The sequence below is a fragment of the Dromiciops gliroides genome, chromosome 2, assembly GCF_019393635.1.
Source record: "Dromiciops gliroides isolate mDroGli1 chromosome 2, mDroGli1.pri, whole genome shotgun sequence".
Lineage (NCBI taxonomy): Eukaryota > Metazoa > Chordata > Mammalia > Microbiotheria > Microbiotheriidae > Dromiciops > Dromiciops gliroides.
Window position 1 is genome coordinate 432,202,190 of NC_057862.1, and position 23,665 is coordinate 432,225,854.

Here is a 23,665-nt window from a genome sequence, read left to right on the forward strand (position 1 = left end):
AATGTAAGCCCCTTAAAAACAGAAACTATTTCATTTTTGACTTAGTATCTCTTATACCTAACACAATGCCTAGCACTATATAGATAATAAATAAATGTTTGTTAATTTCTTGAGTAAGTTAACATTCTTTTACCCATTAAAGTTTTCATTCATTAGGCAAATTAGGTCCTATAGTAATATTACATCTTTGGAATATAAAAGACTAATATGATATGACATAACATAACATAATATAAATAATATATATGATATGATGTGATATAATATAATATAATACAATATAATATAATATACCTACCTCAGTGGAGGTAGGTTGCATGGAAATATCTACACTCTACCTATTCCTCTTGTAATCAAGGGAAACACTTGTGGCAGCATCTCCCTTCATGGTGAGTTAGTCTGGCCTGAACATATTCTGTTCATGACAAAAGATGGTGGTGACAGGGGGGAGCCAGAATTAGCAGGAATTGTGTGACTTTAGACTGTAGATTAAGGTCCAAGGTACCTTCCCTGCCCCCTTTCACTCAACCTCCAGTTCCAATGGACTATAGGGCCAGATCAGGGGAAGGGTTTGGCAGTGTGAAGAGGCAACCCTGGCATGCAGAAACCATCATGAATACCATGAAAATCATTTTAATAATGTGCATATGGAAATATTCTGGAGCAGGTATTAATCCCCAACAGGAGGACATGACATCACCCTTAAGAAGAGAAGTAATAAGATACCATAAATATGCAAAACAACACTCCATTAACCTGGCTAACACCAATAAATTGCAGCATGGGGGCCTAAAGTGGGGAAGGGATGATGAAACAGTCTGCATGCTCACAGCCAGAGCTGTCAGGCATACTGCATAATCTCACTATTCAGAAACTGGGTCTATGATATTATTGGGGTACATTATCGGAAATGAGAGAAGGGAGAGATTGCTTAAAGAGAAGTTGTTGATTTCTTGCCTGGGTAGATTTATAGGCAGATGGGGGGAAAAGGAAAAAATTACAACTAGGAATCAGGAGACCCAAGATCTAGTTCCAGCTCCATTCTTTCCCACTAAGTCACCCAACTTTAAGTTTAAACAAGTCACTTCACACCCCGAGTCTCAATTTCTTCAACTGTCAAATGGGCATAGCAACACATTATTATGAAGATCAAATAATATAAATTACTGCAATATTTCCATTTATTTTGTGTTCTGGGAGAAGAAAGCAAGAGAATCTTTATATAAAGTTCCCTCCACTGAAAAGTGGAAAATTTGTTTATGCAGATTTGGAGAAAGGCAATAATAAGAGAGAGAGAGAGAGAGAGAGAGAGAGAGAGAGAGCTGCAAAATAACTGAGCAGAATTAGGAATTGTGGGATTGGCCTATGGCCATGGAGAAAACATATGCCACTGGTCACAAAGACCATCTGTATGAGAGGGTATGGCCAGGTCAAGTGCGGTCAGTCTAGTGGGTAGATGACTCCCTCTGGAGTTTTAGTGCCAATCTCTGACACTACCTGTGGGAATGTGGGCAATCACCTAAATTGAGTGACTACTTAATCTCCCTGGTCCCAAAATGAACCAAATAGCATCTGTGGTTCCTCCCAGCTCTAAATCTGGAATCTTCTGTTCTAATGCTAGAGAGAAGACTCCCAATTCCTGGTATCAGGAGGGTCATTCACCTCCCTAGTAGGCCCCCCCTCCCACCTACCTGGAATGTAATGCAAACTCTAACCAGGCTCCCCAACTTCCCCAAAGCTCCCTGGCCCCCTGCCCCCCCCCAGGCCCGGCTGTAGTGAGTCAATGATTTCCTCATTACTGAAACACCCATGGTGTTCTTTAATTACATTTAAGTTACTTCATTTCAGAGGGATGTTTCGTGATAGATGGCTCCCTGCTCAGGATCTTTAACCAGAAGGTCTCCAATGACCTTGACTCGTATGTAAATCTCAGTAAATCCTTTCTTGTGGCTGGGGGGGGGGGGGAAGGGGAAGGAGCAAAGACCGGCCAGGCTTGAGCTTGGCTCTGTGCCAGCCAGAGAAGAGAGGCCGTTTTTCTGTGAACACAAGGAATGGCCCACCCTGAGATCAGCCCCATAGTCTCTCTAGCCCAGGATTATATCTCTGAGGCATGAAGGGAGCTGCTTTCCCTGATTGGGGCTCCCCCCTGTCCCTCCAAAAAATCTTCCCTTGGTAACCATGGCACATCCTTGAATATTACAGCCAAACACCAGCCCTCATTTTACAGATAAGGAAGCCTTGGCATCCATGAATTTATGTAAATCTCCGTATGGGTGTGATGTAAAAAGAGACAGCCTGGGATAATGGAGAGAAAGCGTCCCTTGGTGTAAGAAGACCTGGGTTCAAGTCCTGTTAGCAGTGTGACCATGGGCAAATTGCTTAGCCTCTTAGCACCCCCAGGAGGCTTGATAAGAAGTTGCAAATTTGCATTGGTGGAGGGAATTTGCTAGGTAGATGGAATCACAGGTTTGGACACCCCACAAATGGGAGGGAGGGAGGGAGGGAGGGAGGAAGGAAGGAAGGAAGGAAGGAAGGAAGGAAGGAAGGAAGGAAGGAAGGAAGGAAGGAAGGAAGGAAGGAAGGAAGGAAGGAAGGAAGGAAGGAAGGAAGGAAGGAAGGAAGGAAGGAAGGAAGGAAGGAAGGAAGGAAGGAAGGAAGGAAGGAAGGAAGGGAAAGCAAGCAAGCAGGCACTGGCCCAAGCATCAAAAAAAGCTGGAATCTTGTCCCCCCTTTGCCACTCACTAGTTCTGTGTCTTTGGGAAGGTCTTTTTCATTCTCTGGGGCTGAAGTTCCTCATTTGTAAAATGGAAAAATGATTTCTGTGTAGCCTGCCTGCTTGTCAGGGTTACCGGGAGGCTTGTCAGTCAATCAATACATATTTACTTAGTGCCTATTATATGCCTGAGACTGTAGTAAGCACTAGAAATACAGGGAAAACAAAAGGAAGTTCCTGCCTTCAAGAAGTTTACATTCGGGGCAGCTAGATGGCGCAGTGGATAGAGCACCGGCCCTGGAGTCAGGAGTACCTGAGTTCAAATCTGGCCTCAGACACTTAATACTTACTAGCTGTGTGACCCTAGGCAAGTCACTTAACCCCAATTGTCTCCCTAAAAAAAAAAACAAAAAAAAAAGAAGTTTACATTCTACAGATGGATAAAGCATGTATATATACACCCTATAAGTATACACAAGACTCAAAGAAAGAAGACACAAGGTAACCTTGGATAGGAAATAGCTGAGTCGACCCAGAAGTGCCTACTGCAGATGGCGGCATTGGTGCAGATTTGTCATGGAAGCCAAGGACACCATGAGGCAGAAATGAAAAAGAAGGGTATTCCAGTAATGAGGGATAATGAATGTCAAAGTGTTTGGTGAATTGTAAAGCATAAAAGAAATCATTTTGATTTTAATTTCCATTCTGTACCAATTCTTATGGGAATGAATTCATAAGTTTGTTTGCTGCGGGTATGGGTGATAGCCTTTTATCTGTTCCATACTTACCTCTCTAACTTGGGAGGCTGGAGTTGGTGCTTGGGGTATTGGTGGAAGGCAGGGCAGAGAGGAGATGTAGCTGTATAATACCCACTTCATACACACACACACACACACACACACACACACACTGGCTAGGTGGCCAGTTTTTCAAAAGGAAAAGAAAGTACTGTGATGTGCGGGTACTCAGGAGGGAGATGAGTCCTGGTTGATTAAAAGAATGCTGAACAAAATGCTGCCCACCTGTAGTTGGATGGAGAGACACTTCAAGAAAGGACCTTAAGAGAGACACAGATTGAGAGAGAAGTGAAGCAATAGGCTTTTAAATGATGGCCCCAGGGCTCCAGAGCTGCAGACTTGTGTGTCGGGGAGCAGGTCTCCATCACTCCTTGACTTCTAGCACTTCAGCCCTAAAGAGTGCAACCCCTCCCCCCCTTGGTGAGATCGATGACCTCACTCCTTGGTTAAGCTGAGATCTTCTCTTGCTTGCAGCTAAAAAGCTCATTTACTCTTTTTTTTTTTTAATGTATGAGGTATTTTATTTCATTTACTCTTATATATTCTTTGGTACGTTCTCATTTGTATAACTTTTCCAATTTCTGTTTGCTGCTTTCTTTGATAGAGATTTACTGTTTGTGATAGCCTTTTTTTTGTTACCAATGTTTGGTGGGAAGAGGCTAAAGTGACTGTAAGCTAAGGGCTTCTCTCTACCTTAAGAGTGAACACAGAAACAGCTTTCATTTCCGAACCAAGTTGTACCTCATGACTAGAGATATGTGAGAGATGGTAGGTAGATATAATTCTGGACAAGTCACTTAACCTCTCAGCCTCAGTTTCCCTATCTATAAAATGGAGATAATAATAACATCTACCTCCCAGAATTATTTTAAGGACAAAATGAGATAATATATTTAAATATATTTAAAGGACTTTACACTGTATAAATGTCCAATATTATTATTAAAGACTAGGAGAGAGAGAGAGATAGCTTAGCTTTGGTGGCCCTGAATACTTCTGAGGCCAGATTTGAATTTAGGAAGATAAGTCTCCAGGACTAGTACTCTATTCACTGTGCCACACATATAGCAAATGCTTAATAAATACTTATTTATGATGATTTTTAAAAAATCTGTCCTATTTATCTCCATAGGTTTTGAGGGTCAAGACACTTCTAGCCCCACCCCCAGCTAGGCTGTTGTCAGTGCCAACATAGCCCTCTTTTACTCTCTGTAAAGGTGAGCCAGAGCTCAGATCCTACCTAAACATAGCAGTGGAAGCCATATTTAAATAGCTAATAATAATAATAATGGCTCATGAATAGAGAGCCAACCTGGATTCAAGTCCTGCCTCTAATACACACAGGATGTGTGACCCCTAGATAAGTCATTTAATCTTTCAATTCACCACACCACTCCCTAAAACTAATTTGGAGAACAGTTGCTGGGCTGCATTGGTTGAGTTCACTGGGATTATCCTACACCAATGGAAGTCTGGTTCAAAAAGACAGAAAAAAGTTTGTGAGTGGTAGAGTTTAATAGAAAGAGGAGAAATAGGAAATATTCTTTCAGGGGGCAGCTAGGTGGCACAGTGGATAGAGCACCGGCCCTGGATTCAGGAGGACCTGAGTTCAAATCCGACTGCAGACACTTAACCCCCATAGCCCTGCAAAAAAAAAAAATATTCTTTCCACCTCCACCCACCAAGTTCCTCTACACCTTTCCTCTTCCAGAAAAGAAAACAGACTGAGGGTATTCTGGAACTGTTTTACCCACTAAAACATGGTGGAATGAGTTCAGAACCCTATAGAGGAGACCTGAGATAGCATCCCCTTTGGTCCCACCTCACTTCAAACCCTGAATAAACAAGGTTAGCTTGGCAACCATCCTGCATTTCAAGTGGCCAGCCCAAACCATTTCCACAATTATATTAGCAAGAAGAATATGGAAATATATGTCTGGAGTAGGTGACTGAAATTTTAACTTAATAAGCACGTGCATTTTTAAGGTGTTGAATAAAGAGCAAATGATTCATGAGAGAATTATGTGTCCTTAATCTTGAACTTTGAAGATCTTGTTGGGGGGCACCTAGGTGGTGCAGTGGATAAAGCACCAGCCCTGGATTCAAGAGGACCTGAGTTCAAATGTAGCTTCAGACACTCGACACTTACTAGCTGTGTGACTCTGGGCCAGTCACTTAATCCCCGTTGCCCTGAAAAAACAAAAACAAACAAAAAGATCTTGTTGAACTTTGCCCCCAGGTTCCTGCCTTTGTTTTCCCACCTCAAAATGTTAAACCTAGCCTTTCAAATAGTCACTGGCCCCAAGGGCTAGTAGCAAAGAAGAAAAAAAAATTCTTGTAATCCATGCTGATTTTGTTTTATTGCCTGTGGCCCTACGGAGGAGTCTGAGAAGAGATGACTTCCTGCTTTCATTTGATCATAGATTTAGAACTGGAATTGACCTCAGAAAAAGCATCTAGTACAACCTCTTCATTTTTACAGATAAGAAAACAGAGATTCAAATATGGTACAGTGACTTGCCTAAGGTCACACAACTAATGGGGGCAAAATTGAAGTCTGAAGTCAGCCTTTCTGACTTTAAATCCAGCACTTTTCTGAACCTTTCTGTGTTTTATTGGTTTCAGTGATTGACAGTCAATTTTTTTTTAATGTATAAGGTATTTTATTTTTTCCGTTACATATAAAGATAGTTCTCAACTTTTTTTTATACATGCTTTACAATTTCAGATTTTTCTCCCTCCCTCCCCTCCCTCCCCCCCTCCCCTAGACAGCAGGTAATCTGATATAGGTTATATCTATATATCTCTATACATATAGATATAGATATAGATATATACACACACATATATATATATACACATAATAACATTAATCCTATTTCTGCATTAATCCTGTTACAAGAGAAAGAATCAGAGCAGTGATGCAAAACCTCAAAATAGAAGAAAAAAAACAACAGCACCCAAAACAAAAGAAATAATATGGTTCAATCAGTATCTATACTCCACAGTTCTTTCTTTCTTATTTTTTCTTGGATTTGGAGATCCTCTTCTATCATGAGTTCCCTGGAACTCTTCTGTACCATTGCCTTGGTGAGAAGAATATAGTCCATCACAGTAGGTCAACACTCAATGTTGATGATACTGTGTACAATGTTCTTCTGGTTCTGCTCATCTCACTCATCATCAGCTCACCTAAGACCCTCCAGGTTTCTCTGAACTCTTCCTGCTCATCATTTCTTACAGCACAATAGTATTCCATTGTATTCATATACCACAACTTGTCCAGCCATTCCCCAATTGATGGGCACCCCCTCAACTTCCAATTCCTTGCTACCACGTAAAGAGCAGCTATAAATATTTTTGTACACGTGGGTCCCTTTCCCCCTTCCATGATTTCTTTGGGCAGAAGACCTAAAAGTGGAATTGCTGGGTCAAAGGGTATGCACAGCTTTATTGCCCTTTGGGCATAATTCCAGATTGCTCTCCAGAATGGTTGGATCAGCTCACAGCTCCACCAACAATGCATTAGTGTTCCAATTTTCCCACAGCTTCTCCAACATTTATTATCTTCCTTTTTTGTCATTTTAGCCAATCTGATAGGTGGATTGACAGTCAATTTTGATTATCTCCTGTATGGATTATCTGTGGCAAGGTTTTTAATGTCAAGATGGCTTCTCCCTACTTATTCTATTTCTATCACTTAGCATATAAGCTTGGGAGCTGAAGCTCCCTCAGCAAGCATGCTTTGGGAACCTTCTCTCCCAAAAAACCACAAACCTGGGGAATAAATGAACACCTTTGAAGAGTTACAGATACTGTCATATGTTAATGGAATCCTAGTATTCATTGAGAAAAAATATAGTCATATTGGCATACTCAGTTCAGAAACTGCTTCCCAACCTATCTAGCATGTGGACTGCCCTGCTGTACAATCCGTCTTAGGTAGTAGCAAAATTAGTAACAATGATTTGATAACTGACATTTATGTAGTATTTTAAGATCTGTCATGTATTACATGTACTATCCCAATAGTCACTCACTTCTGGGCTCTGCATGAAGTAGCCTTGTGTGTACCTCTATCAGGTAGGGTTCTTTCTATGTGACTCTCCCCTAAAGAAAGCTCCTTTTTTACTCTTCCCTCCCTTTCCTATGAAACACTAGGGGATAACTCCTTCCATGCCCACACATTGCTGACTCAGACTATAACCTTGAACAAGTCCTTTAACCTCTGATGTCTCATAGGCATCTCAAACTCAACATGTCCAACACAGAGCTCAACCTCTTTCTCCCTAAAATCACCCTTCTTCCTAATTTACCTCTTTCTGTCAACAGCACCAGCATGCATCCAGTCAGCCATGTTCTCTACCTCAGAGTCACCTTTTATCCACAGTCTTGTGGGTTCTACCTCCATGCCATTTCTCATGTCTGCCCCCTTCTTTTCATCCACAAGACCACTACACTAGGCTAGGTTCTTATTACTTCTTGCCTCATAACTGTTCCTCCTGCCTCCAGTCTCTTCCTTCTCCAGTTCATTCTTTACACAGCTCCCCCCAAAATCATCCTTAAGAGCAGATCTGATCATGCTCACTCTCCTGATCAAATAGCCTCAGTCTCCCTATCATCTCTAGGACAAGTACAAACTCCTTTGTCTGTCATTTAAAGCTCTTCACCATCTGGTATCAGCCATATTGGCCACTCAGCAGTCCCCCTTACACACTTGACTTCTAGCAAGCCTGGACTACTTCTTGATCCTCATAAACAGTTTTATATCCAGCTTCTGTGCATTTCTATGAGTTACACTGGCTGATCACCAGCACTACCCCATGTCTGGAATACCCTACTGACCTCCTTACTTCTGTTTCTTAGAATCCTAGCTCCATTCAAGGTTGCCACCATTTTACACAAGCTCTGCCCCTCAAGAAAAAAATCACTTTGTATATACTGTACAAGGTGTATTTACCCAATAGACTGCAAGCTCCTTCTAGAAAGCACTTTGGGACTATGACCAAAAACTATTAAACTATGCAGACTTTTTGGCCCAACAATATCACTACTAGGTCTATACTCCGAAGAGAAAAGGAAAGAAAAGAAAGAAAATTTTAAAATGAAAAAGAATCCATAAATACAGAAATATTTATAGCAGCTCTTTCTGTGATGACAAAGAATGGGACACTGAGGGGATGTTCATCAATTTGGGAATAGTTGAACAAGTTATGGTATATGAATGGGATTGAATACTATTATCCTGTAAGAAATAATGAAGGGGGCAGCTAGGTGGCTCAGTGGATAAAGCGCCAGCCCTGGATTCAGGAGGACCTGAGTTCAAATCTGGCCTCAGATGCTTGACACTTACTAGCTGTATGACTTTGGGCAAGTCACTTAACCCTCATTGCCCAAAAAACACAAACAAACAAAAATAATAAAATTTATGGGGCATCTAGGTGGCACAGTGGATAAAGCACTGGCCCTGGATTCAAGAGGACCTGAGTTCAAATTCGGGCTTAGACACTTGACACTTACTAGCTGTGTGACCCTGGGCAAGTCACTTAACCTTCACTGCCCTGCAAAATAATAATAATAATAATAATAATAATAATAATAATAATGAAGGGGAGGGGATGGTTTCACAGAAACTTGGAAAGACTTGTATGAACTAATACAGAGTGAAGTAAAGAGAACTAGCAGAATAATTTTGTACAATAACAATTTTAGAAAGAGTATCTAGGTTCAAATCTAAGCTAATTGCCTACCCATTCATGTTTAAATGGTGCTATGGCAAATGGTAGGTACATCAACAGCAAAAGTAGAAGAGGTGGTTGTTTTTTTCAGGATTGATCAAACCTCCTAAAACTTCTGTGTGACCTTGGATAAGTCACCATCCCTCTGGAATTCACTTTTCTCATCTGCAAAAAGATCATCCCTGCATACCTCACACAAGTATTTATTATAAAAAACAAAGTGGGTACTGGAGGCAGGAAAATGTTTTGAAGGCTATGAAGTGCCACTGAAATGTGAAGGGCTCTTATTATCATCACGGAGTCTGGTATCATTCCAGAAGTGATATTGATGAAGGAATTCCAGGGACAGGCACATGTTAGTGGGAGAGATAGATTGAATGGAAGTCCCTCTGCCTCCCCTTGTACTAGGTAGGTGATTCTCTACCCTTCCTTTGGGTAGAACCAACCTTGAAATGGGACTACCAAAGCCAGTGAATCCACGAGGGTGAAGAAGAGAAGTGGGGGAGGTGAATGGTGATGGATCACCATCCTTACCTCGGTCAGGAAAACTCTTGAGTATGAACTGGACCTACCAGTGACCCCCGTGGGCTGTTCCTGGCCTGAGGAGATTAACGACAAAGCCCTGTCAATAAATCTATAAAGAGCCCAATGCTCATGATGAACCCGGGAGAGGAAATAGGTAATAGTTAATATGGCTAAGATGGGCTCCCCAGCAGGGACTCAGAAGGAGGAGCCGGAAAGCCAGGCTGACCCTTGTTAATCTTACCAGGCTATTGGCACCTCTCTGCAGCCTGAAATTTGCAAGCCCCCAGGGAGCAATGATTTCACAGTCAGGGGGGTGTCTCAAAAAAGGCAAAGAGAAGAAAACACTGCTCTGAAAATGGGATCATTTCTTCAAATGAAAATTGACATTTTTGTCTGAACTCTCCAACCCTTAGTAATCAGGCTAATGGCCTGAAGCTGGTAGGAAAGGGAAGCGAGGGAGGGTGGGCCATGTCAGCCTGATGGGTCTATTTGAGTGAGATGAGTGGGGGAGGAAGGAAGGTGGGGACATAGAGAGAAGAATTAATTCCACAAGGTTCGTAATATCATAAAATCACAGAATTGGAAGTATTTAGTCCAAGCTCCCACTCCATGCAAGAATCCCTTCTATATCATCCCAGACAGAAGACCATTCAGCTTCTGCTTGAGCATGCCTTATGTCAGGAAGCTCAGTATCCAACGAGCTTCCATTGAAGATCTTTCTATTGATGCGTCCAACATGTTCCATTGTGTACAACTCATAAGATCATAGACTTAGAGTTGCAAAGGACCTTAAAAGTCATCTAATCCAATCTTATTTTACAGATGAGGGCACTGAGACACAGAAAGATTAAGTGACTTTCCCAAGACCACACGTCATAGAGCTTAGATTTGAACCTAGATACTCTTTCCAAATCCTCTCACCCCCACTCCTCCACTTTTTTTTTTAATTCCACCACACTGCCTCCTCTAAGAGCTTTAGTTGTTAGAAAGTTTTTCCTTTGTTGTCGTTGTTATTGTTTAGTCATTTCAGGCTCATCATGACCCCATTTGGGATTTTCTTGACAGAGCTACTAGAGTGGTTTACCATTTCCTTTTTCAGATAATTTTACAGATGAGAAACTGAGGCAGAGTTGCCCAGGGTCACAGAGCTAGTAAGTGTCTGAGGTTATATTTGAACTCAGGAAGATGAGTCATCCAAACTTCAGGCCTGGTGCTCTGTGGACTATGGCACCACCTAGCTGCCCCAAGTTTTTCCTTACCTTGAATCACAAATCTACCTTTTGCCCATTGAAGGTACAAGGTCTGAGCCTTGAAATGGGACCACCAAAGCAAATGAACCACAGAGATGAAGATGGTGATGTATGACCATCCTTACCTTAGGAAGGAGAAGTCTTGTCTATGTTAAACAATTCCTTTTCCATATGGCAGTTCTTCAGATATAGGTGTTGATTCAAACTGGCTCCCTTAGGTTCTATAATGCTGACACATGATATTCCTGCCCCACACCTGTGAACTCTCCTCTACTGGTCTTTCCACAGAATAGGAATTCTTAACCCAGGGTCCATGAACTTGTTTTTAAAAATATCTTTATAATTGTATTTTGATATAATTAGTTCCCTTGGTAATCCTATATATTATAGTCCATGCATTTCTGAGAAGTCCATAGACTTCACCAGACCACCAAAGGGGACCATTCCATAAACCCCTGCCAAAGAAGCTCATAGTATGTCACACATTAAAAAGCCCTCTAATCCAATGGCCTCCTTTTATAATCTGGGAATTGGGCAGCTAGGTGTTGAAGTGGATAGAGTGTCAGTCCTGAAGTCAGGAAGATTCATCTTCCTGAATTCAAATCTGGCTTTAGACACTTATTAGCTGTATGATTCTGGGCAAGTCACTTAACCCCATTTAGCTCAGTTTCCTCATCTATAAAATGAGCTGGAGAAGGAAAAGGTAAATCACACCAGTATCTAGGGCGAGAAAACCCCAAATAGGGTCATGAAGTGTTGGAAAAGACTGAACAACAACAGGAATAATTTGGGAAACTGAGGTCCCAGAAGTGGCAAGGATTTGAAGCATGATCTTACAGGAAACCAATGCTAGAGCCAAGTTTAGTATCCTAGTCTTCTGACAGGCCACTGTTAATCAGAATATGAAGATGTCCACAAAGAGGGGTATGCTAATAGAGGCAATATCTAACCCATGTTCTCTGTCTAAAGAACTAAAGAGGAAGAATCAAGGTGAAAGGGAAGAATAGGGAAAAGAAGGTGTTTGGGGATGTTTTCCTATTCAGAAGCAGAATAAAATTAAATCTCTCTTAAAACTCTCCCATCGGGGGCAGCTAGATGGTGCAGTGGATAGAGCACCAGCCCTGGATTCAGGAGTACCTTAGTTCGAATCCGGCCTCAGACACTTAACACTTACTAGCTGTGTGACCCTGGGCAAGTCACTTAACCCCAACTGCCTCACAAAAAAACCAAAACAAAAAAAACCTCTCCCATCTTACCACTGTCCAACTCTAACAAGTCCAGATTTTAAAATAAGCCAGCAGTTGGCATATTTTCATAGCTAAAATTCAGTGAATAAAGCTGTAACCATTTTCTTGCGCATTTGGAGGGGAAGGGAGAGGAAAAGTCACCTTTATCTTCTATGAAAATATGTGCCTGTTTCCTCATATCTCTGTAGGGGGTTCAGTGTTATAAATAAGAGGTATGAAGGGAAGGGAGCCACTTCTGTTCCCCTCTGCAATCTTGGTTTGGATTTCCCCTGATGCTCCCAACCTGCCAGGCTGGGGGATGTCTTTATGGCTTGAAGCATTGGTCAGCCCCTAAAGGTCATGGTGCCTGGCCCTAGCCCATTACGTATTGGAAAAGAAGAATAATATGTTTTAAATTTTTCCAGTTTTACAACCTAGAGACAGGCATATAAAGTGGGACATTTCCTGAGGTGGGAGGTGGGGAGTTTTTTCTCCCCTTTATTGGAAAAGCTGCCCAGTCCCAGTGCAAAACCTCCTGCACTCCTCAATCAGCCTCTCTTGAAAATGTATTTTGGGCTTCACTTGTCCGTGAGCTATGACTGGTGAGTTACCCCAGAGGGATTTCCCCCCACCAGCTCGTAGAATAGTGATCCTCTGCCCGATGGCTTTCTCATTGATCTTCCTGCTTTTTTAAAGGAAATTTTATTTATATGGGTTTTCTAGTCATTAAGTTAAAGCCAGTAAAATAGAGCAAAATCAATATATATAGGACAGCACACACCAAATTCCATATTACAATGTAAAACAGACAGAATGTACTGCGTGCCCGAGATTAAACTTTGGGAGGGAGGCGTCTTAACAAGCAGGGGGAATAACTTCTATAGGAGCATAGATATGGCCTTCTTGATTTAAGGGGATTCTGGCTCTTCTTTTACTGTTTTCCTGGCACTGGGGAATTTCTTCTTTATTTAGGTGGTAACTGTTGGCCATGCAATGATCTGAAATGGGGAAAAGGTTAATACACCTCTTAACCTCCTTAAATGTGAGCTCTCCACATTGCAGCTGGCAGGAGTGTCTATATGTGTGTATGTGTGTACGTGTATACACATGTATATGTGTGTAATGTGTATATGCTCAGATGTGTGTGTGTGGGGGGGTGTTGAGAAGGGATTCCATCTTTCTTTGAAAAGAAGGAGCACAAAATTTCTCTAGAAAAATTAAGTCGAGGACAAATTCAGGAGGATAAAAAAAAAGTTAACATACATTCCTCAGAGAAAGGAATGCACTACAAGAGAGGAAGGAAATTTCCCATCTGAATTGGAGTCCTACCCTGCCTCTAAGTATTATTTTGGATAATTCACAACTTGCTTCTCAGTGGCTTTGTTCCCTCACCCACAATATGGGCCTAATTCTACTTGTCATAATGCTCTTTCCCCTTAACTGCCTCCTGACTTTCTTGGCCAAATCCCAACTCCTATAGGAGGCCTTTCATGATCCTCCTGCCCATCATATCTGAGAATGCCTTTCATTGATTCTGTATATATCTTCTATATATGTCATCCTTTGCATGTTGTCTTCCCCTTTAGAATGTGAGCTCCTTGGGGACAAAACCTTGTTTATTTGTCTTTGTTTACATGCAGAGCACTTAGCACAGTGCCTGGGGCATTGTTGTTATTCAGTCATTTCAGTCATGTCCAACTCTGTGACCCCATTTGGGGTTTTCTAGGCAAGAATTCTGAAGTAGTTTGCCATTTCTTTCTACAGCTTATTGTATAGATGAAGAAACTGAGGCCAAAAAAGGTCAAGTGACTTGCCCTGGGTCATACATACAACTAGTGGCTGAAGCCAGATTTGAATTTAGGAAGAGAAGTCTTTCTAATTCCAGGCCTAGCACTCTATTCACTGTGCCACGCACATAGTAAGTGCTAAATAAATATTTATTTATGATGATTTTTTTTTAAATCTGCCCCATGGGTTTTGAGGGTCAAGACACAAGAGATAATATTTAGTAATAGAAAGAACACTGAACTGGTTGTTAGGAGACTTAGATTCTCCTGGCCTTCTCCTTAACTAGCTTTGTATCCTCTCTGGGCCCCAGTTTTCTCCTCTGTAAAATAAATTAGTTGCATTACAGTATTGCAAAGGTCTCTTCCTGCTCCAAAAGTGTTTCTACATGGGATAATGGACAAGAAAACATTTTGAAAGAGTTAAATGCTCTATGTAAGCTACTCTTCCAAAACAACAACAACAAACAACAATAAAACAAAACCCCCAAACACTAAAAGTTTGATATTCAGCATTGATACAACCAACTAAAACTTAGTTCCCTTATTTACATTTAAATTAATTAATGGCAATGGATAAAGTACAAGAAGGATTTGTCAGTTGCTCCCTCTAAGTCTTCATGAGGATCCTTCTTTTCTATTAAGTCATTCACTTCTACTGTCACATAGTCATAGTGTCTATAATTCTCCTGCTGGCTTGATATTTTTTCCACTTTGTACTACTATTTTATAAATCTAGACTTCTCTTTGTTGTCATTATTATTGGAGGCAAGAAATTAGATAACCTCAGCTTTATAATTCCGTTAAAAACTATTGCTTCTAGGGGGCAGCTAGGTGGCAGCTAGGTGGCGCAGTGAATAAAGCACCGGCCCTGGATTCAGGAGGACCTGAGTTCAAATCTGACCTCAGACACTTGACACTTACTAACTGTGTGACCCTGGGCAAGTCACTTAACCCCCATAGCCCTGCAAAAAAACAAACAAACAAAAAAACTCCAAAAACTATTGCTTCTAACTGGGTCTGAGAACCAGACTGTAGCACCCATGGAACTGCATCTCTGGAAGGGATCAGAACAAGGTTTTCTGGTACAAACTTCTACCTTTAGGCAGAGAAATACATAAGCTATAAACAAAAGATAGTTGTCTCTTCTTATTACAAGAGACTGATTGTAAGTATTAGAAAATACACAGAAGTTGCTTCCTTTACGCCCTTTACTTCTAAACCATCTCCCTGGAGTTTCTGAAAAGGCAGCCAAAAACTCTGGAAAAAACAAAACCCACAAAGCAGTGTAAACTGAAGCCAAACTCACATCAAGATCTTGACTCTTTTTTGTTTGTTTTCAAATAGGGCCAAAGAGGAAGTTAAAGTTCATAGCCCCAAGAGCTTGAAGAAAGAAAATGGTCTTCAGTTTGGCTAATAAATTATTTTATAAGCAGTTTTCCCAGATGGGGAAACAAGTTGAGCCAAGAAGAATATGGCTACAAAATAGTTGTCCTTTTCTGCACTATTTTTTTTTAATTTTTTTTTTTTTTAGTGAGGCAATTGGGGTTAAGTGACTTGCCCAGGGTCACACAGCTAGTAAGTGTTAAGTGTCTAAGGCCGGATTTGAACTCAGGTACTCCTGACTCCAGGGCCTGTGCTCTATCCACTGCGCCACCTAGCTGCCCCACCTTTTCTGCACTATTAATCAGCATCTGCAACTGTAAAAAAAAAAAATTTATATATATATATGTATGTATGTATTTTTTATTTCAAGGTAATTTCAAAGGGTTAAGTGACTTGCCCAGGGTCACACAGCTAGTTAGTGTCTGAGGTTAGATTTGAACCCAGGTCCTCCTGACTCCAAGGCTGGTGCTCTATCTATTTAGCCACCTAACTACCCCTCTCGCATTTTTTTAAAGGAAAAAAGAAAAAGCAATCTTTCCACAAGAGAAAACAATAAACAAATAAGAACAATGGGGTTTAAGGTGGTTTTGGGTTTTGGGTTTTTTTTGGGGGGAGGTGGTCTAGACAGGCTTCCCAGACTTCAAATCTTTGACACTTCTCTCTCCTTCTGTTTATATGATTGCTTCTTCTCTGTCTCCTTAGTTGGTTCTTCATCTATGTCATGTTCACTAACTGTATGTATCCCCCAGGCTCTGTCTTGGGCCTTCTTCTATTATCTCTCTATGCTATCTCACTTGGTGATCTCATCAATTCCCATGGGTTCAATTATCATCTCTATGCAGATGATTCCCAGATCTATATATCTAGCCCTAGTCTCTTTCCTGTGCTATAGTCCCAAGTAACCAATACCTTTTGGACATCTTAAACTAAATGTTCCATAAGCATGTCAAGCTCAATACATCCAAATATTGAACTATTTATCTTTATATCCTCCCCCCCAAAAGCCCCCACCCCTCTTCTAAACTTGCCTGTTACTGTAGGATACCACCCTCCTACTAGTCACTCAGGCTTCAAACTATGGTATTATCCTTGACTCATCTGATTCATTCCATATTTTCAAACTGTTGCCAAATCTTGTCATTTCTACTTTTCCAACATCTCTTGTACATACTCATTTTTTAAATAACATTTTATTTTCCCCCCAATTACATATAAAACAATTTTTAGCTTTCAGGTTTTTTTTTAAAGTTTGAAGTTCCCAATTCTATCCTTCCTTCCCTTTCCCCCCCCTTCCTTAAAACAGTAAGTAATCTGATAGAGTTATACATGTGCAATCAGGTCAAACATATTCTCATATATACAAGATGAAAAAGGCTAGCCACTTCCAGAAAAAGAACTGATAGAAGTCCGAATGCAGATTGAAACACACTATTTTTTACTTTATTTTTTGTGGGGGTTTTTTTGTCTGTATTTTCTTTTTCTACATGATTAAAATGTACATGTCCCCTTGTCTCTACTTGCATTGCGACAATTCTAGTTCAGGCCTACCTTGCCTTTCACCTGGATTATTGCAATCACCTTCTCATTGGTCTTCCTGCCACAACTTATCTCCCCACTCCACTCCATCATCCACTCAGATGCCAAAGGGATTTTCCTAGATCACAGGTCTAACCACGTTAACCTCATCCCCACTTAATAATCTCCAGTGGCTTTCCATTAACTCCAGTATCAAATATAAAGTCTTCTGATTGGCATTTAAGGTCTTCATAAAACCTTCCCCTTTCCAGTTTCCCTGAACTTGCTTTCCCTGCATATACACTAAGATCCAGCCTATTTGCCACTCTCTGTACCCGGCTGATACCCTCTCTCCTCTCTCTGTGCCTTTCCTTTGGCTGTCTCCATGTCGGGTATGCTTTCCCTCCTCACATCTTTCCTTTATCATCCCTGACTTCTTTCAAGACTCAACTCAAATCCCACCTTCCACCTCCTGGATCCCAGGTCCCCTTAAACCTAGTACCTTCTTTTCTATGATTACCTTTCATCTACTTTGTATATATCCTGTACCTAATTAGTTCTATGCTGTCTCCCCATTAGAATGTGCATTAATTGAGATCAGGAACAGTGTTTTTGCCTTTCATGTATCTTTGTGGCTTTGCACAATGCCTAGTATACAGTCAGTGCTTAATAAGGCCAGTCCCATGTTTATGATTCTCTGGGCATGAGGCTATAGGAAAAAATGCTTGCATTCCTTGGTTGCTTCTATGGATCAGTAGCTTTGTTACTGCTCCATAAAATTATTTAATTCCATGCCTCACACAGCACAAACATATGTCAATTCCATTTAAAAAATCAATCAAGCCAATTATTTGATATCATAATCTGATATCATAAACCTGCCTAATCGACAGTTCCAAAGTATTTAAGTGAAGTCGATAGCTGGAGTAACTGTCTGGCCACTGCAGTTAGCCCCAACATTTTCACCGGAAATAGACAATCAAACTGCATTAAGATGGTTAGGCTAGGTTTACTAGCATTCCTCCCCCTCTAGATTTGATGCTTGTTACCTGTCTAGTCATGGCCAAGTTTAAATCTTCCCTGATTTGTATCCCTCCTCCCCCAATTAATCTCTCCCTCTCCTAAAATATAACTTGTTTCTAAAATGTGCATTGTAGAAAGAGCACTGGATGTCAAATCAAAAGACCTGAGTTTGAATTATGCCTCTGCTAGTGGGACTGGGAGTCAGGAAACCTAAATGCAAATCTGGCTTCAGATACTTACTGTCATATGACCCAGGGTATTTCATTTAACCACTATTTGCTGTAGTATAAAATAGAGATATAATAGAACCTCCTTCTCTGGGTTGTTGTGAGAATCAGATGAGATAATATTTATAAAAAGTGTTTGGCACAATGCCTGACATATAGTAGGTACTACATAAATGTTTATTCTCTTTTCTTTCCCTTCCCCTCCAATCGGTATGACCTTGAACAAGTTGGTTCACAGATTCACAACATCTCAGAGTGGAAAGGACCTCAAAGGATGTCTGCTCCAACTAGTACTTGTATAAGAATCCCCTCTATGGCAAAGCCCACGAAGATGACCAAAGGTCACCTGACCTTTGCTAATAGATCCCTTATAGTTTCTGGTTACATTTTTGGATACTTCTGTTAGGAATATTTCATTTCATCATCAAATTTACATCTCTCTCTGTAACATCTCATTTCTTCTAGTTCTGCTCTCTTTGGCCAAAGAAATTAAGTAGAACTGAAACCTGCTATTGGATTCTTATGCCTCCTTTTCTCTAGGTCAAAAATCTCTATTTCCTATAACATATAATACAATCTCACAGTCCTTCATCATCATGGCCAGCCCTCCCTAAATTATCCAGATTATCAATATTATTTTTAAAATATGACATCCAGAACTGAACACAATACTCTAGGTGTGGTCTGACCAGGGCAGGGCCCTAGATAATTTGTTTCTCTTAGTGTAACCAAGTATCATGTTAGCTTTTTCAACTGATTTATTACGTTGTAGATTCATATTGATCTTGCAGTCCACCAAAAAACCCAAATCATTTTTTTTCAGCCTGCTCTCTAGAAGCAGTTATGGGGCATCAGATCTAGGGTCAGGAATACCTGAGTTCATACTGGCCTCGGATACTGACTAGAATTGTGAATCTGGGCAAGTCACTTATTCTCTGTATGCCTCAATTTTCTCCTGTAAAAATGAGGATAATAATGACACCTAACCTCCCAGAGTTGTTGTGAAGATAAAATGAAATATTTGTAAAGTGCTTTGCAAACCTTAAAACACTATATAAATGCTAATGTTTTTATCAGCTATACATCTTGTAACGATTGGAATGACGCCACCTGCTGGATACTTACTGTAGAAGAGTTCTGCCCATGAAGCAAAGGTCTTTGAGGGCAAGACCAGGCTTCAGGAAGTGACACGGACTAGTGGGAGGAGGAAGGAAGAGACTGGCGCTCGGTCTCACTCTCTTTCCTCTGGACTCTGGCGGAGAAGGGAGCTAAAAATGTGCTCTCCCTTTAATAGATAGGAATCTAGGCCTTTTTCTCTCTCTTTACCAAATTCTTATTCTCCTTAATAAATGCTTAAAAGTCTAACTCTTGCTAAAGCTTGTAATTGATTGGCGACCACTCATTAGATAATTTAGACAGTTTAGCCTGTTGTTCCTCAAGAAACAAAATGTTTCCTTGACGGAACAATCTACCCTGTATTTGTAAACTTGATTTTTTAATACAAAGTATAAGAATTTATGTTTGTCCTCATTAAATTCCAAATGACTAGATTCAGCTCAGTATTCTAATCTAAGGAGGTCTTCTCAAATCCCATCATGGTAGCCATATCTCCTACCCTTGTGTTACCTGAAAATTTGTTAAGCATGTCTTTATTCAAGTCATTGATAAACATATTATTAATATAAATGTTAAATAATTAATATGTGGTCAAGCTCAGATCCTTTGGACACTCTACTAGACACTTCCCTACAAATTGACATCGAACTATTAATTACTACTCTTTGGGTTGGCCCAGTCAACCAGTTCTATCTTCTAGTTCACATCTTTCAGGGACATGAGGCTAGTTTGGTATAATCTATACTTCAAGTAGCCATGATGATTTTTTGTCATTACCCCCACCTATTCACAAACCATTCATTTAATAATAAAATCTAGAATTTTTCCAAAAATCAAAGTCAAACTCATTGGCTTGTAGTATACTGGTTTGACTCTCTTTCCTTTTTTTTTTTTAAAGTTATATTTGCTCTTTTCCTGGCCTTTAAGTCCTTCCACCATCTTGTATGATATTACAAAGCTCAACAATAGTATCTCACCAATCATGTCTTACAGGTCTTTCAGTTCCCTGAGGTGTAGTTTGCCTGGGTTTTATGACTTGAACTTATTAAGACACTCTCTATCTCAGGTTTTGACTCTAATTATTTATTTTTGTTCTGTCTTTTCCATTCTCCTTGGCCAAGAAAAACAGAAGCAAATAAGAGTTTAACAACTCCATCTTTTCTCCATCATCTAGTATCATTATCCCATCCATCTTCTTATCTCATCTCTACTTTGATTTCTCTCTTTTCCTCAATGTAACAGGACTCTATTTTTATAGTACCATGACATGCTTTTGCATTCCTCTTCCATTTAGCCACCCTTACTTCCAACTTTTATAATTCTTTTTTAAACATTTTAAAAAATAAATTGGCTCATGAGATTCCTGTCCATCCATGTCATCCTCTTTAGACATCTCACCTTTTCATTCACATAAGAATTGTTTCTCTTTGAGTCTCTATAATTTTATTTTTAAAAGCCTCCCATCTTTTCTCCCTAGATGACCTTCCCTCTAGAATTTTAGGCTATGGAATTCAAACTATCTTTTCTCTGAACCCTTTGAAATCTATTCTCCCCAAATCTAAGGTGCATGTCAGACTGTGCTTGTATTTCCTGTCCTTTTTCACAAATTCTAAACTGGAGTGACCTCTTACTCCTAAGGTTTACATCATGGGATCCAGTTCTTAACTGTGAGTGAAAAAATCAGGTTGAGAATAGAAATTCTTTTTTATTCATTCCTCCATGTTCTGAATGATGAAATTATCATTCTGGCCAAGTAAGAAATTATTTCTTGTTATGATTTTTCAGAGAAAAAGAGGGACAGCAGATTCAAAATAACTGAAGTCACCCATTAACAAATATATCATTCTAAATCAGGCTTATAATTATTTTCAAATGATTCACCTATTTCTTCCCTCTGTCCAGGTGGTCTATAGTATATAGTGCATTGACAATATTACTTTTGTTTCTGTCTCCTTTTATTGTCATCTAAATGTTTCCCATGTTTCCCTTTTCTGGTTCCTGGGTTTCCAAATTGGAGAATATTTCTTAATATTTATTCTACTCTACCCTCCCTTTTCCCCTTCTCACCACCAGATCCTTACTTATCATTTTCCTTTTTGAATGAACAATATCTATCATTAGTCATATTCTAATCATGGATCTCATCCCACCAAATCTCAATTAGGTCAATGATGTCAAATTTCTCTCCTTATTTAGCAGATGTTTTTATAACAGCATTTCACTCCTGTCAAAAGTGAAGGAAGCCTTCATAAGTTCTCTACAAGGGGAAGCAGAATGGGGAAACAGATTGTCAAGACAAGGTAAAGCAGTAGGAACCAAGTGTTTGACACACAGATTTCTAAAGGTGCCTATTTTCTTTTCCATTGCTTGAGAGTCACTTCCTGCCAGTCATTCTCAGGCACAAGTAGTAGAGAGACACATGACAATGAGACTGAGGCTCAAAGGCAGCTAGGTGGCATTGTGGATAAAGCACTGGCCTTGGATTCAGGAGTGCCTGAGTTCAAATCTGGGCTCAGACACTTGACACTTATTACCTGTGTGACCTTGGGCAAGTCACTTAACCCCCATTGCCCTACCCCCCCCCCAAAAAAAAGAAAAAAGAGACTGAGGCTCCCTGCCTGACAACCAGGTAAACACCAGCAGATAGGAGCTCTGGCCTCTGTTATCAGTAACTACAACCTAAGCCTTTATCTGTTGTGACCAGGATTGGTAGTAGGAGAGTTGAAACCAAAAGGGGACCAATGGCGATGTAATAACAGAATGAGGAGGTGAATGTTAAAGCAAGAGGAGAGGACCAATGCCCTCAGAATGTCCCAGACTTGGAGAACAGATGATGAGACCAACACAAATAGCAGAGTCCAAACCAATGGCAGAGACTAGCAGCTTTTGAAAAATTTCATCAGCTAATGAAAAGACCTAAAAACTAATCCATGTCCTGGTTCTTTGGAGTCAGCTATCCAGGGCCAGGCTGGGACAGGCCGGGCATGGAGAGGAACAAGGTGTTCGTGGTGCTCGACGGGTATGCCTTGTGGTCGCTTCTCTGCCCTTTATCATCCTGACACTGGTGAATTCTCCCTCCAAGAGGGGCTTCTATTGTAGTGATGGCACCATCCGATACCCCTACCGCCCTGACACTTTTACCCATGGCCTCCTGGCTGGCATTACCATCACTGTCAGCGTCGTCATTGTCTCATCTGGAGAGGCCTACCTAGTCTACACAGAGCACCTCTACTCTCATTCAGACCTCAACAACTATGTGGCTGCCCTCTACGAGGCCCTGGGCACCTATCTCTTTGGGGCAAGTGTGAGCCAATCCTTGACTGATCTAGCCAAGTACATAATTGGCCACCTTTGCCCCAACTTCTTAGCTGTCTGGGATCCTTGCTGGTCTCGAGTCAACTGCTCTGGCTATGTTCAACCTGAGGCCGTGTGTTGGGGAAGTCCTGCAAATGTCAGTGAGTCCAGGTTGTCTTTCTATTCGGGCCACTCCTCCTTTGGCATGTACTACATGGTCTTCCTTGCATTGTACGTGCAGGCCCATCTCTGCTTGGCGGTGGGCAAGCCTGCTGAGACCCACCATCCAGTTCTTCCTGGTGGCCTTTGCCCTCTACATGGGATATAGAGGGAGAGTGGCCCACTACAAGCACCACTGGAGCACCGTGCTGACCAGTCTCCTACGGAGGGTGCTTGTCGCCCGGGCTCACTGTACGCTATGTCTCAGACTTCTTCAAGGTTTGTCCCCCTCAGCCCAGCCCCAGTGAGGACTTGGAACGGAAGCCCAGCCTTGCCCTGGCCCTGACCCTCACCTAGGGCGACTGAAATCGTTTCGGCTACACAGGAGCCTTCTGAGCTGCCTCCTACCCCTCCCTCTCCTGAATGCACATCTCCCTGACCCTGGCCCTGGCCCAGCACTCCCCTGCCTGGGCCAGACGGCCCCTCTGTGCTTCGTGTCCCTGGGCTTAGTTCCACTATATAAGGGGAAAGCTGCTTTAGGGAACTGTGGTTAGGGGTATCTTGCCCCCCACCCCACCCCCGCTTCCCATTGGGGAAAGAGCCTGCATTGGAGGCCTGGAAACCAGGCTAGGACATGCTATCTGTAGGAATGCAGCATCCTTCACTTTGCTGGGGAGGGGAGAGGGGTGAGGGCCTATATCTTTGCTGTTTTTGTAATGTGACTTACATGTGAGTTTTTATTGAATTAGAACAACTCTGGTGGGGAAAGGGGACTGGTTCCTCTTCCTCAGTCCTGCGTTGGCTTCTGAAAGTTGGGGAAGGGAGGGAAAAAAAGAGAGAGAGAGAAAAACTGTTTTCAGCAGGCATGTGCACTCTATAAAACCAGAAAAAAAGAGAGATAGTTACCCAAGG

At 41.2% G+C, this 23,665-nt stretch overlaps 1 pseudogene; it reads left to right on the forward strand.

Annotated features, from left to right (window-relative positions):
* The first annotated feature begins 22,284 nt into the window (after nt 1-22,284).
* Nucleotides 22,285-23,149, forward strand: LOC122739040 (annotated as a pseudogene).
* The last annotated feature ends 516 nt before the right edge of the window (nt 23,150-23,665 follow it).